We start from the raw sequence: 14,976 nt of genomic DNA, 5'->3' as shown, positions 1-14,976 counted from the left end.
GGAAGTAGAAATCCATTTGTACACTATGTCAATGAGAACCTTGCTTTTTAAGATTTCATTTTTTTAAAAAATAAAAAAAAATGTTTTAAAGAGATGTGTGATTTAACAGGATCAGTGTGTATGTCTTCTTGTCTGAATTGCTCCAGAAACCTTATTTTACTGAAAAGCGGACACTTTTATGACATTATAGTAACTACTGGAAAAGTATTGTGAATACAAGATTCAGTGTATTCATCACCGATTCTGTCTTTTGCATAACAAAAATACAGATAACATTTTCTGTGGCCCTTTAGCTCCCAAGAGCTCTCACTTGAAATGTTCTTTTTTCCTCTTCCAAGGTACTTTCCAACTTGAAATACAATCTCACCAGTATCAATATGTTAAAAACAAGTTGACTCATAAGGTCTTTATCTGTTCTTTAAAGAGAGAGAGAGAGAGTCTCAGATAATCTACATCCACCCACCCACCCCTGTCCCAAGCTTTGGTATTGTGAGGAATGGGTTATTTGTTCTTCCATAAAAATGTCCTATGTGCCACAACTCATTTCAGTTTTGAAATGAGTTTTATATTGTTTTCCTTTTTTCCCCTATTTCCAGTTGTTTTCCAATTCCCAGTTTGTAGCAGCAGTTCTTGTGTCCTGTTCAGCATATAACAAAGCCAATTAATTTAGTTTAATGTCATTATGTTAGAAATACAGTTTTGCAGATGAGCCATAATTGAAGAATGGAAGGGAGAAATAAAACGAAACCCTATAGTTTAAGGCTGCCAATTGTTTCTAAAAATAGAATTAATTATACACTAAGAGAATCTTTGTCTTCTACCTTCTTGTGTCTTTATTTCCCCCTTTTTAAAAAAGAAAATAGCGTGCTTGGGTCAACTGATTCCTAATTTTGCAAATACTGTATATACAGTGTGCTTGATTCAAGTGAATGCATCGGATGTGCATTAAGCCTACAGAAAATAATGGGACAAGATTTGAAATTATCTGGACTCAAATGAAACATAATGAAAATGAAATCAGATGCTGATGCCTCAGGTGGGGCATCAGCATCTTAACTGGAGTAGAAATTATCAAGCTGCCTTCCTTTCCTCACCAAACTGCACAAAGGGGTGATGTACATTAAGATTATTTCAGAGTTTCTTTTTGCATTCCTTTTATCACAAGACCTGAAACCTCTTGGGCTTCAACTGATCCACTAGAAGACTAGCTCCTCTGACTGGGCAGATTTCTGTACCTCCATGCCCATTCTTGCTTTAACTGCTGGAGAGAGCAGAACTTCACACAGCAACTTTTTTTTGTGGTGCGGGAAGGGCAGATTTGGTCAGGAGAATATTATTTTGAGGAAGTAAGGCACTAACAGGTGGTCCTCGCTTAACAACTACTCATTTAGTGACTGTTCAAAGTTAAGATAGTGCTGAATGACTTACAATAGATCCTTAAAGTTCTGGATGTCAGAACATTCCCATGGTCATGTGATAGCAGTTTGGGCACCTGGAACTGGCTCACAATTACAACCTTGCAGCATCCTACGGTCATATAATCACTATTTGCAACTTTCACTGCCAGCTTCTGACAAGCAAAGGCATCTGGGAAGTAGGAGGTTGACCACATGATAGTGCTTAATGACATCATAGGATTCAATTAATGAGGGCAGCTGGAATGCAGGAACTGGCACAAGCAACAAAAGTATAATTCCTCCCTCATTACTATTCTGTCCTGGCAGTTGGTGGCCAGCTTCAAACGTTCCCCATCCAGGGGACCTTTCTGAATCATCTGAGACCAGTTTTCCTACTTGAGTCCGGCTTCCATTATTTCACAGTGGGCAGAGGCCTGTTGAGGGTCATCAACTGAGCTACTGAAATTGATTTACAATAACATTTCCAAGGAAGTTACTAAGCCTGCCAGGAGCTGAACTTAGTTGCTCCAGTACATTCTCTCCTTGTACCTGAGAAATTTTCCCAGATTCCTGGAGGAGCACTTGCTGAGTTCCAAAGCCTTGGAAGAACCAGATGGCTTTGCTCGAACAGCTCAGTTTACACAAGGGAGTAAAATGGCAATGCCTACTCTAAATTAGCTTGAATTCCCCAGGAAGAATGAGGATTGGGAAACTTGGGAAAGTGCAAAGTTCCCCCATTAAAATACCCTGGCACATGTCAGGGATGCCTTCCCTTTCCTTCCCTGGTTCTGTGAAATTCTGGAAACTTTGTCTGACACCAATCCTCAGAAATGTACACCAGTCCTCTTTTCTCTCCCCCCTCCATCTATGGATTAATTGGCTTTATTTACAGACGACTACTCACCACCTCTTTCCAACCTTCCCCGCCATCCACCCTCATTTATTACATACAGGCTGGCTTCTCAGCCCTCTTTTTTCTTTTCCCTGAAAATTACACACACACACACACACCAGTGTTAAAACACATACCCTTCTTGTTTCTTCTACTGCTCCAAAATTCATGATCTCTTTTTGTCTTTCTCTCCCTCTGTTGTTAACAAAAAGAAGTTTATACAGAAGACACACTACACTCAAGCTGTCTTCTAAAAACTGCACTTGTACATGAGTCCCGGAGATTGTTCTTTGCTATTCTGTCAGGACTGCCTAAATGCTGTTTCTCCACTAAATACTCTTTCACCCAGTGACTGTTACTTTCTCATTTACTGCCATTTCCCATTGACATAATTTCCTGTTGGTCTCCCTCAATAAAATCCAATCTTTTGAAGGTCCATATTCATTCTGGGATGTATAGGTGTGTGTTTTTTAAACTTGCTATTTAATTAAATGAGCTTGCTTTCACAACAACAGTCTCTTTACGATATTATCTGTCTACTTATCTACTTCCTTACTTACCTATCTGAAACCTATTTTCTCTTTTGCTGTATTATATATACATAATTTATTGCTTTTTTTTATATCTATCTAATTCCCTGAGTATATCTAACTTCCCGAAAATGCAAAAGATGACAAGAAAAATCCGCTGCACGCTTGAATAAATATTCAGATTTTAATATTCATAAGGTTACAATGCCATGGTTCATATGCCAGTACAGGACCACCCTACATTTTTGACTATCAATAAGCTTTGTTTGTTTGTTTGTTTGAACATGGAGTTCAGCAAACAAAGGCCCACTGACTTAAAGAGCTTTAGCATTCTGGGCTCTGCAGATTATGGCCCAATGTGATTCACACAATTAAACTATTCTGACTGTTTTTCAACAGGAGGAGGAGAATAAACACTCATTTATATGCAAGAGCATTTACATGCCTAGAGTTGCCTGTAGTGTCAAGTTAAATGCTGTCTGGAGAATGGTACAGATGCACTGCGTTCTTGCAACTGAAGAACTGTACTCAACTGCACTAGTGGGATCTGTACACCGTATGTGCACTTCTGTGAAAAAGTGTTTGCCCTGTTTCAAATGTTCTGAATCTTTGCATCTTTGCCACTGACTGTTGCCAGAGCCTATAGGTTCTACTGATATATAAATACAGCAACCCTATTTTCTTGGGGGGGGGGGGAAACAGACATGCATGTAGTCTTCAACTTACAACCGCAATTGAGCCCCAATTTTCTTTTGCTAAGTGAGACAACTGTTAAGTACGCTTCACCCCTTTTTACAACCTTTCTTGCCACATCTGTTAAGTCAGGGGTGTCAAACTTGCAACGTCATGTGATGTGTCATGACGTATCATGACTTTTTTTCCCCATTGCCGGCAATGGGGTGGGCGCGGTCTCTCTATGACTCATCTGGCCCACAGGCCGGGCAGTTTGACATTCCTGTGTTAAGTGAATCAGTGCAGTTGCTAAGTTCTTAAGCAACATGGTTCTTAAGGGAGTCTGACTTTGCTTATGAGAAGGTCAAGAAAAGGGATCACATGACCCCAGGACACTGCAATAATATGAGTCAGTTGCCAAGCATCTGAACTTTCATCACATGACCACGGGGATACTGCAGTGATCATAAGTGTGAAAAATGGTCACACGCCACTTTTTTTTTCACTGCCATTGTAACTGAAGGTTCACTAAACAAACTGTTGTAAGTTGAGGACCATCTGCATAAAGGATGCTGCAGGACTTTAGTATCTTTGTCTTTTCAGCCTGGGAGAGGGAAAGTTGGCATTTCTAGAGGTGTTAGCCTGGCTGCTGGGCTCTAATGCTCACTCAAGATGTAGTCCAGCTACTCCTGCTGCTTTAAAGCCAGAGGCCCTGGCAAGAAGAAAAAGGAAAGAATGGTGCACTCTAATCACTGCAAGGTTGTTCTTCCACAGTGTACCTCTTGTAATCTGTGTGGTAACAAGCTCACTGTGATGAGGGAGCCAAACCATGTAAGGTTGGTCTGACCCAAATGAACCCTGATTGTTTGATGAAGGACTGATACAATTGACATTTATGAGGTGATTACACTGGGAGGCAAGTACTTTTTTTTCCGCATCCAGCATTGATTGTCGGATGACTTTGCTTATGAAATATATAAAATATGTGTTTGTTCTGAGTTTATCTGAAGGACTCACATAAAGCTCTGATAATATTCAGTGACAGAGATGCAGATGCTCAGAAAATATTAAAAGGGGCAGAACCGTATAAATACTATGCACCTGAGCTGAATAGGAACATCCCCTGTTGAACTTATCCTGAACAGTAATGGAATTAAAAGAATGGTACAGGTTGCCTTAACTATATAGGACTTTGTTGCAAGCTTCTGTACTAATATACTATTGGTTCATTTACCACATATTTCCTCTATGTTCTCATTTTAGGCAATCATCATTCAGACAACCAAGAAACCTATGGTTCTTAGTCCACCTTGGCTTTTACTCACATCATTGCAAGAGAATATATTTATGTGGATGTCACTTGTTACTTTCAACTATTCAGTTGATACTGGCAACTTTGCCTCAGCCAATCAACTGCATTTCAAAAAAAAAAATGCATTTGCAGTGAACTTGGATATACCAATTATCTAAACATAACTCATTTAGTTTTCTGTGTCTGCTATTGAAATTTGTCAAAGCTGTCTCATAGTTGTATTAATTTTCATAAACTGCCTCTACGTTTCAGCAATTTTTCAGTTCTGACCTGTGTGTTTAAATTTTGGGTGGGTGAGTGGCGACGGCTGTTGCTTGTTCACTTTTCTTGTACTTTACAATTTTTAATTTGCTCTTGCTCCTGCTTGATTCAATGTGATGAATGATGATGGTGTCAAAGCAACACTTGGTTATGTCATGGATAGGAATACCATTCAAGCTCATTTTTTTGTTTTATCATAAGTCAAATGTAGTTAATTCATAATTCTTAAACAGTGTAATTAGTGATCACAAATTAATTGATTTTTCTGCCCCCAGGTGATTTATAAGACTAAGCAGTAAAATCACCTTTTTATAAATGTTTGGTAGGCATTCTTATTTTATATCCAAATTAAAGTGAAAAACAATCATTTTTCTGTTGGCTTTATTATCCCTCTTTAATTATTCTACACAACAAGAAAAATTATTTTAAAATCTGCTTCTGAAATTACAAGATATATTATAGGAGCAATTATGCACTTTTCTATTCTTGTACATTTTTTTCACATTCACAGCTAAGATCCATTTTTGCTCCAAATAACAGGTATTTTAGATATCAGACAGAAAAAAGTCCTTCTTGACTTTATTGTAAAAAGTTTTAAATGGTGTCATTCCTTCAATATATATATATATATATATATATCTCAAATCTCAAAAATTTTCTTCAAAAAGAAAGTACTTTATGTATGTGTGTTTGTTGGAATATTTCTATCTACTTAATTATCTTTTGCACCTGTCTCTAAACATAACATTATCATATTTTAGTCTGATACCAAAGAGAAAGAGGGGGGAGGGAAGGAGGGAGGGAGGGAGGGAGGGAGGGAGAGAGAGAGAGAGAGAGAGAGAGAGAGAGAGAGAGAGAGAGAGAGAGAGAGAGAGAGAGAGAGAGAGAGAGAGAATTAGTTTCATGATTGTCATTTTCTCACTCATGACTTACTACATCTTCATAGCATCATCCATCCATTGATGAAGTGATGTAAAACCTGTCTCAATAGCTGCTATTTTGGCACAGTGATTGTTGGATAACACCAGAAGATGCTGTGAGTCACTAGTGCAAAAACTGACCTATGATTTTTAAGTCTGGTTGGCAGGATTATATAAAACATCTTTTTATTTTATATGATGTCTGGCTTGTTCACCAAAATAAGTTTTTTTTTTACACTGAATCAGATTGCTAATCCGGCCAGTTTAATACTGATACTCTGATAAAGGCTAATTTTCTAATCTGCAGGCTCAAATTCTTACCAACATTGTGACCTAAAATCCTTTAGCTATTATTTAGGTTTTATTAAATTTATACCCCGCCCTTCTCCTGGCGGACTCAGGGCGGCTTACAGCAAGTTAAAAAAACAGACAAACCATACAAAATACTAAGTTTAAAATACAATTAAAATGAAATATTGATTTTTTGCCGTTTCTTTTTAAAATTATGTTAAAAACCAAATTAAAATCAAATTAAAATATCCCTTAGGCCATGAATGAAGGGATGTATAAGCATAATATATGCTGTTCCACTGAAATGTCTCTTGACCGTCCATTCATCTGAGCTTTTTCTATACTGCAGAAAGTTAGATCTGAGAAGTATCGGGCAAGAAAGAAATAAAACCTTACAGTAATATCATTCTACCCAGAATTTTTCCCAAAGGAATTCACAGCAATTTGAAAAGCCAGGTGACCTAGGGTTGCTGGCTCTTTTTAACCTTTTGTCTGTCTTTCATCCTCCCTACTCTTCTGGATTTCTTGCACTATGGCTGAACAAGTGAACATCATATATCAGATACAGTATGCTTAGATCTCCTGTTCCCCTCAGCAGAGGCCAGCAATTAATTTGTTGTCCCAGACTACAGATCAGTAAATTGGCATTGGGTAAAAGGTTGATTTGTATTCATGGTGTGTTATTTCTTTCAAAGTTATCCGTCCCTCCCTCCCTCCCTCTTTCTTTCTCTTTCTCTATGTGTGTACAGTATGTGTGTGTTTAAAATATGACTATTAGCAAACCCCTGCCCTCTCCCAGAGGCTCTAACCCAATAACAACCTGCTCTTTTATGAATGTTTTATTCACAATACCTTTAAAGATATAATGAGCCCCCAAACTGGTAGAATTTACTGCAGCTCCCATAATGTGAGCATTCTCTTTGGAATATGAACACATAAAAAAAAAGTTATGGTTGTAATGAAGCAGCTGATATACTGCTTGGAATCTTTTAATGATTTCTCAGCATCCGGTGAAATTGAAGGTGATTGATGGGGTTCATGAAATCAGAAATGGATCTTGCAATCTATTTCATATGTGGTCTGCAAGGCGTATATTGCGTCTGAGGCCATATATCAGCCTGGGAAAAAAAATATGGCTTCACCATTGCTCACAATTCTTTATACAAAGGTTTGGCTTTATTGATGCTTACCTTAGTAAGGAACAGCATTCTGTTTGGAACCTTGGAATGATGTCAGGCTAGTTTAGAAGGAGAGGCCATATAACACACAAAAAGTTGTATCTGCCAGCCAAAGGAATTAGCTAGGACTGGCCCAGCTATTTCTGCCTTCTGGCACCTGCTGCCTCAGGCAGATGCCTCAGTCTGCTGAGGAATCACTTGTATATTGCTTCTCTGTTTGTAAAGCATGGTCAAGAAAGCATGGAACTATCCATGAAGGTGTTAGAATGAATAAGATCTTCAAGCCATTTTGGAAATTACTCAAGGCCAAGCAGAACTTCAGTTTCTTTCTACAATCTATGATAATCTTGTAGTACTGGTGCAATAATAAATAATATCACAGACGTTAGGCAACTCCAAGGTATCTTTTCCTATCCTTGGATTGTGGATTAAATTTAGGATTGTATGTTATGCAGCAAAGCAAAGCAAAGTGTTTAGAGTGTGGGTTTTTTAAGGGGAAAATAACCTGACTAAAGAACTAAAATCAGAAATATAAACATTTAAATGACTATAAGCATTGTACACCACTCAGTGTACAACAAAGCGAAAGCTGGAAATCAATACTTATCAGCTCAGAGATTCAAATTCCTTCTCACATTGTTAATGTAATGTATTTTGTTTTGGAGGATTGCATTTTCATCAACAATACTGTATACTGCTCACTAACTGTGCAATCTTGATATCTTTGTCCACACTGATACTATATTTCTGTATCCACTGTTTTTTTCCTCCTTTTGCTTGTTTGTTTGCTTGGATGGGATACAACTGCAATGGACATCAGTACACTGATTATGATATCTCACTATATCTTTCAACTCTGGGATTCTGGAGCTGGAGGCTGAATGATTTTAGATGGGGAAGAACTGTCTCGAGTTCAATTCTACCAAGATTTAGCGGCTGTGGGTGTTTGGGCTGCCTGGATCTGGGGATATTCCATCTCTGGGATGGATGGGGCACTTCTCCATTTAAAAGTGATGGGCTGTTTAGGGGTTTTCCTGGATTCACAACTTTTGCATAATGTTCAGGTGGCAGCTGTGACTAGGAAGGCCTGTATAAAGCTTTGTCTAATGTGCCATTTGTGCCCTTTCTTAGATCACAAGGCCCTTCAAATATTATTCACCCTCTGGTCACCTCACTGACTACTGCAATGCATCCTACCAGGTATTGCCCTTGTAGTCCACCCGGAAGCTTCAAATGGCCCAGAATGCATTGGCATGGGCAGTGATAGGCATGCCTCACAACATGTTTGCTTTGTGAGCCACACTAGTTGCTTCCGGGTATGATTCAAGGTGTTACGTCATTATCTATAAAGCACTTATGGCTCAGGGCCCAGTTAATTGAGGGATTACTGTCTACCGTAATAACTGCCCAACAGATCTAATGTGGCAGGGGTTGGCATGCTCTGGATTCTTTTAATTAAACAATGCCATCTATCATGACTGGTGAAGGCAACCAGTAGCATGCCTTCTCTGTAGTAGCATCTAACCTATGCAATGAGGTTCCCTGCGAGATTCAAACAGCCCCTACTTTGCTCTCATTTCAAAGGGTCCTGAAGACCTCGCACTTCATCCAGATCTTTGAACAACAATGACTGAAGCCTCCTTTGAACAAGAATGACTGAAGTTCCCATCCTGTTTTTTAATGTTTTAAACAATTTGCATAGCTGGCTCAGGAATTCTGGGAGTTGAAGTCCACGAGTCATAAAAGAGCCAAGTTTGCCTACTCCTGGCCTAGGGTTAGGATTAGGAAGTATTTAAATTTAATAATCATCATCAATATTATCATCATCATCATCTAGGGATGGGGATTATTCATTGAACTTAAAGGGCCATCACTGAATCAACTGCAAGATTATAAAAAAACACAGAGAATGTAACACACCAGTGGCCCAAGGTGAAATAGCTGCACAGAACAGTGATGGGATGCCACAGGGGAAGAAGTATGTCGGGCTCACTATCCAATCAGAGCTGGGGCTCCCGCTAAATCAGGATGAATGGCTTAAGACAGCTTAGGTCCAAAAACAGAACTTTTGAATCGAAGTTGGAAAGCAAGGTGAGAGAGGGTATACTTGGAAGCAATGGAGGGCCCTTAATAGGCTTAACAGAGAATAGGGATCTGCCTTTAATGTTTCTGTTAAACAAGGTTTAATTGCAATCATAAACACAATCATAATACAGTGTCCCTAACCCTATACCTCCCCCAAATAGTAACAGTAACAGAGTTGGAAGGGACCTGGGAGTTCATCTAGTCTAGGGGTGTCAAACTGCCGGCCTGCAGGCCGGTTGCATCATCCGGAGGCTGCGCCTACCCCAGCTCCGGCAATGCGAAAAAAAGTCACGATATGTCGCAACATGTCATGTGACATAGCAAGTTTGACACCCGTGATCTAGTCCAATCCCTTGCTCACGCAGGAGACCTATACTATTTCTGACAAAATGGCTGCCCAGTCTCTTCTTAAAAGCCTCCAGTGATGGGGCACCCACAACTTCTGAAGGCAATTTGTTCCATTAATTGATTGTTCAGTAGGAAATGGTACCAAAAGCTGCTGAAAACTACACACACGCACGCACACACACACACACACACACACACACACACACACACACACACACACACAAGCATGTTTTTAAAGATTAGATGAGACAGAATCTCTTTCTCTCTCCTTCTCTCTCTTTTTAGCAGTGGTTTATGAAGGGGCTAATGCAGGCATGTCAAACTGCCAGCCCGTGGGCCGGATGCGTCACGCCAAAGCCGTGCCCACCCCATTGCCTGCAATGGGGAAAAAGTTCCGATACGTTGCGTGACATCGCTAGTTTGACATGCCTGGGCTAATGTAGCAGCAGGAAATGGATGAGATCACAAATCATGCTCCCTAAATACTTGATCTTAGCTCAGCAGAGATCAAGTCCTTTCTCTTTCACTCCAATATCTTTTCCAGGTCTCCAGCTGATTGGGAAATTTCCTCTGTAATGTGCCTCTGTTGATTCAGCAGCTCTCAAACTCCAGATGGAAAGGGTTATGCTTCCAAAGACAGCTGCACTTTGAATTCTTAATATAAGGCATGTGCTCTTTCTCTCACCCTTTCTGAAGGCAGTATATTTAAATGCATCCATCACTGCCAGAGCTCACATCAAGTCAGGTGTTTATCAGACACACTGGTTTTCTCTACTTTCTTTTAATTTGAAAGAACGGTAACAATAGAAACAAGCCCAGCAAGGTTATGGTGCAGTGAAGGAAAGGGAAAAAATCATCAGTTCTGCTGAAAGCAAGCTCTTGTGAAAAACCGATGAAGGGTTTTGCCTGATTTGTTTCTCTTCTGCTCCTTTTTAATATTTCAAAGGCTATTGCCATTAGGATCTTGGGTTTTGATAAAAGAAGCTGGTACAAAATCTTGGCTGAAAAAAGATCATATTTAGAAGCTCTGTAGAATAGAAAAGGCTTAAGTTAATTGCTGATAGATTTCAGAGACAGAGCAATAAGATTGATAAAGACCATTTTGTTTGGATAGAAGAGATTCAAGGATAGAACTGGTGTCACAATTCTTATAAGTCTCATGAGATGGGTGTTGGCAAGTCATTATCTGCGTGCTTAAAGTCAGTTCTTCTGTCATGGTCACGTTGAATTAGCTAAAAGAGCTGTGTTTCTTCATAACTAGAGCTCTAGATTCTGGATTAAATATGCACAACTAAAAATTTGTGAATAGAGTATGGCTTTGATTCATCTGAGTGCTTGATTTGCATTTTTTTTAAACATAAGACCATCCAGTTTTTTTCTGGATGCAGTTCAAGCTGTTGGTTATCACGTTTAAAGAGCTATATGGCACAGGGTCAGGTTATCCCAGGACTGCCTTTCCCTAAGGACATCTACTCAGATCAGATAGGGTGGGCACACTTCTAATCCTTTTCCCCTAAATATTATCATCTGATGGGAGCTAGGAAGCATGCCTTTTCTATGGCAGATCCTACTCTATGGACCACTCTTCCTCTGGAAATTCAGCATGTGTTTACCCTCCTAATCATCCATAAAGTTTGAAGATCTGGTTTCCGATCTCCCCCCCCCCCCCAAAGGCATTGGGATAAGATTAGGAGACTACTAGTTTGACTTGGTGCCAGTTTTTTTTTTAACAAGTTTAGTTTTATAGTTTTAATATGAATTTATTTATTATGACTTTTATTTCAATCGGAATAGAGCTGGAAGGGATCTTGGAGGTCGTCTAATCCAACCTTCTGCTCAAGCTATACCATTTCAGATAGGTGATTGCCCTATCTTTTCTTAAAAAATTTCCAGTGATGAAGCACCTACAATTTCTGAAAGCAAGCTGTTCCACTCTCCTTACTGTTAGGAAGTTTCTTCTTAATTCCACATTGCTTCTCTCCTTTGATTAGTTTCCATCCATTATTTCTTGCCTTGCCTTCTGGTGCTTTGGAAAATAAGTTGACCCCCTCTTCTTTGTCGCAGCCCCTCAAATACTGGAATATTGCTATCATGTCACTTCTAGTCCTTCTTTTCTCTAGACTGGCCTTTCCCAATTCCTACAACCATTCTTCAAATGTGTTTGTCTCCAGGCCCTTAATAATCTTAGATGCTCTTCTTTGCACTTTTTCCAAAGTCTCAACATCTTTTTTGTAATGTGGTAACCAAAACTGGATGCAGTATTCCAGGTGTTGTCTTATTAATGATTTATAAAGCAGTACTAATACTTCATGTGATTTTGATTCTATGCATCTGTTTATACAGCCAAGGATTGTATTAGCTTTTTTGGCGGCTACTGCACAGTGCTGGCTTATGTTTAAATGATCATCCACTAGGACTCCAAAGTCCCTCTCACAGGTACTTGTACCTTTGGTTTTTCCTGCCTAGGTGTAAAATCTTGCTTTTCTCCACATTAAAGTTCATGTTGTTGGATAGGGCCCATTGTTCAACTCTGTCAAGATCTTTTTGAATCCTGAGCTTGTCTTCTGGGGTATTGGCTATTCCTGCCAGCTTAGTGTCATCTGCACTTTGGTGAGTTCCCCTTCTATTCCTTCATCTAAGTCATTTATGAAGATATTGAAGAATATTGGGCCTAAGATGGAACCTTGTGGTATCCCACTGCTTACTTCCCTCCATGTATATGTAGTACTGTTAAGGACTACTCATTGAGTATGGTTTGTCAGCCAGCTGGTGATGCTGTCTATCCCACATTTTTCTAGTTTACCAAAAAGTAGGTTGGGGTCTACTTTGTCAAATGCCTTGCTGAAGTCTTAGTATGTCCACAACATTTTGCTGGTCTACTAATTTAGTCACTTTGTTAAAGAATGAAATAAGATTGGTTTGGTATGATCTGTTTTTAACAAACCCGTACTGGCTATTAGTTATAACTTTCTTTTTTTCTAGATGTTCACAAATTAGGAGTTTTTTTAAATTAAATTTACAGTATATGCTACCCATCAGCATTATTTTGTTATTTACACAATAGATGATAATTACTCTATTCTGACTTAATATCTGCCATACTTTTAATAATGGGTTATTAATTTCTCTCAGTTTAAAATAGAGTGCCAATTAGAAATATATTTAGATGGTTATTCATATATGACAAACTATGCATGCTGAAAACAAAAAATGATGCATAGTGTATTCTATATGTTTCCAATTTGATGTTTCTGTATTATTGTCTCTAGACTGCACACTAAGTGCTCATGCACACTTCCATCCATGCATGCTCAACAGAACCAACATGAATACTTCTGTTCACATATATATAGCATAAACCTCTGTGCCTTGAGCTGTGGAAACTTTTGATTCAAAGGGTAAAATGTGATATAAATCATATCGGACATATAATGTAAATAGCCCCAGTTGACAGCTACTTAAATCAGGAGTTCTCAAATTTTTCAATACTCCTGCCATCTAAAATGATAAATGAATTTATATAACTGTTCAATGAACAATACTAAATAATAAATACATAACAAATTCCACAGCTGTGGCTGTTAGTTGGTTTTATTTCTAGACTCCCCGACTGCAAGGAAGATTCCAAACTTTTCAGAACTTAAAAGTAACAGAAAAACCATAACATTAATCAAATAATAATAATAATAATAATAAAAACACCACAGTACAATAAGACAATGCCCTAACATTTTTGATAAATGATTTGGTTCACCCAGGCACATTTGTTGGGGATTTGCACAGGCAAAGTGAGAATGATGACAAACTCTCATCCGTTTTGCCACAAGTTTAGTCATCTCTCAAAATTAACTGGGGCTTCACTCTTCACTTTACCTAACAAGCTTTTCAGCAGCTCTCCGACTTTGTGTGTTCCACCTTGTTCTGTTGCTCTGAATCCTTCTTGAAGTGTGATGGACTTCAAGAAGAGTTTCTTCATCTGCCTTCTTGTTCCCTTTACTCTCATCTCCCCGTTCTATAGAGAACGAGTGTTGCTGCCATCACTCAAGAATCATCCTGCCAATTGATAAGATGGCCGGTATAAGAAATCTTTTAAATTATGGAGAGATCTTTCTCATGTCGCCAACACACATACATGAAACAAGTAACTCTACAGCAAACTTGTCCAGGCAAAAAGACAAGGGAATTTGGATGGCATTTTGTCTTTATCTGCCTAGACACCCCCACCAAATATTTGTTCCTCCTCACAGCTACTGACGGCCTGCAGGGATGCGGTTGACCACAGCTCTACCTTAAATGAGGATCACCATGAAGCTGCAGAGGGCAGGGCAGGGCAAAATATACCTGTTTTAAGATTGGCCAATCAGTGTGACATTTGACTATATTCTCCAATTTATTGCAAAGCACTATGCACATACACAGATATAGTACCATTTTAGCAGCCCAAATATCATTCAGCTAATGATATTATAGATCAATGATTTATAAATATTTTTTTTTCAGAGAAGATTGGGCCTATTTATTAAGAGCCTATGGTCTTGGAGTAGATGCTCCAATATGTTGTTTGAGGTGCAACTCTCCCCTACAGATCCCTCCCCCAGCTTCATCCTCCCCGCCCGTCTCCCACCTATTAGAAGTAAGAGTACATCTGACAAGAGGATAATCTGTTATTGGAAATATTGGTATTGCTGTTCTGCCTGTTGCCCACTATTTGCACAACTGTCCAGGTCAAAATTCACTTGTAAAGTACAATATCATAAGACAACAGAAAGGGCTGAAATTACTCAACCAAAATAGAAATGGCAGGCTGAGCAGGCATTGAACGAACCCCTGAGCACAACATGCTAAGGTTTGTTATAGTAGCTGCAGCTTCGTTACAATGAGAATTATTATTTAGTCATTGCAACAGAGAAATATATAACAAATATGCTACCAAATTCTCAGAAAACTCAAATTTTATCTTGCATGTTACAGAAAACAGCTGCCAAAGGATTGAGAGGAGGAGTATCCTAATTAGGAATAGAACAATCTGTTGATTCCAACTCATCAGTGTTTTTGCCAGCTTTAATTGATTTCATTCCAATTTTACTGGT

Source organism: Protobothrops mucrosquamatus, unplaced genomic scaffold, assembly GCF_001527695.2.
Source record: "Protobothrops mucrosquamatus isolate PMUCROS unplaced genomic scaffold, P.Mucros_1.0 scaffold43, whole genome shotgun sequence".
Lineage (NCBI taxonomy): Eukaryota > Metazoa > Chordata > Lepidosauria > Squamata > Viperidae > Protobothrops > Protobothrops mucrosquamatus.
Note: the sequence above shows the minus strand (reverse complement) of the source record.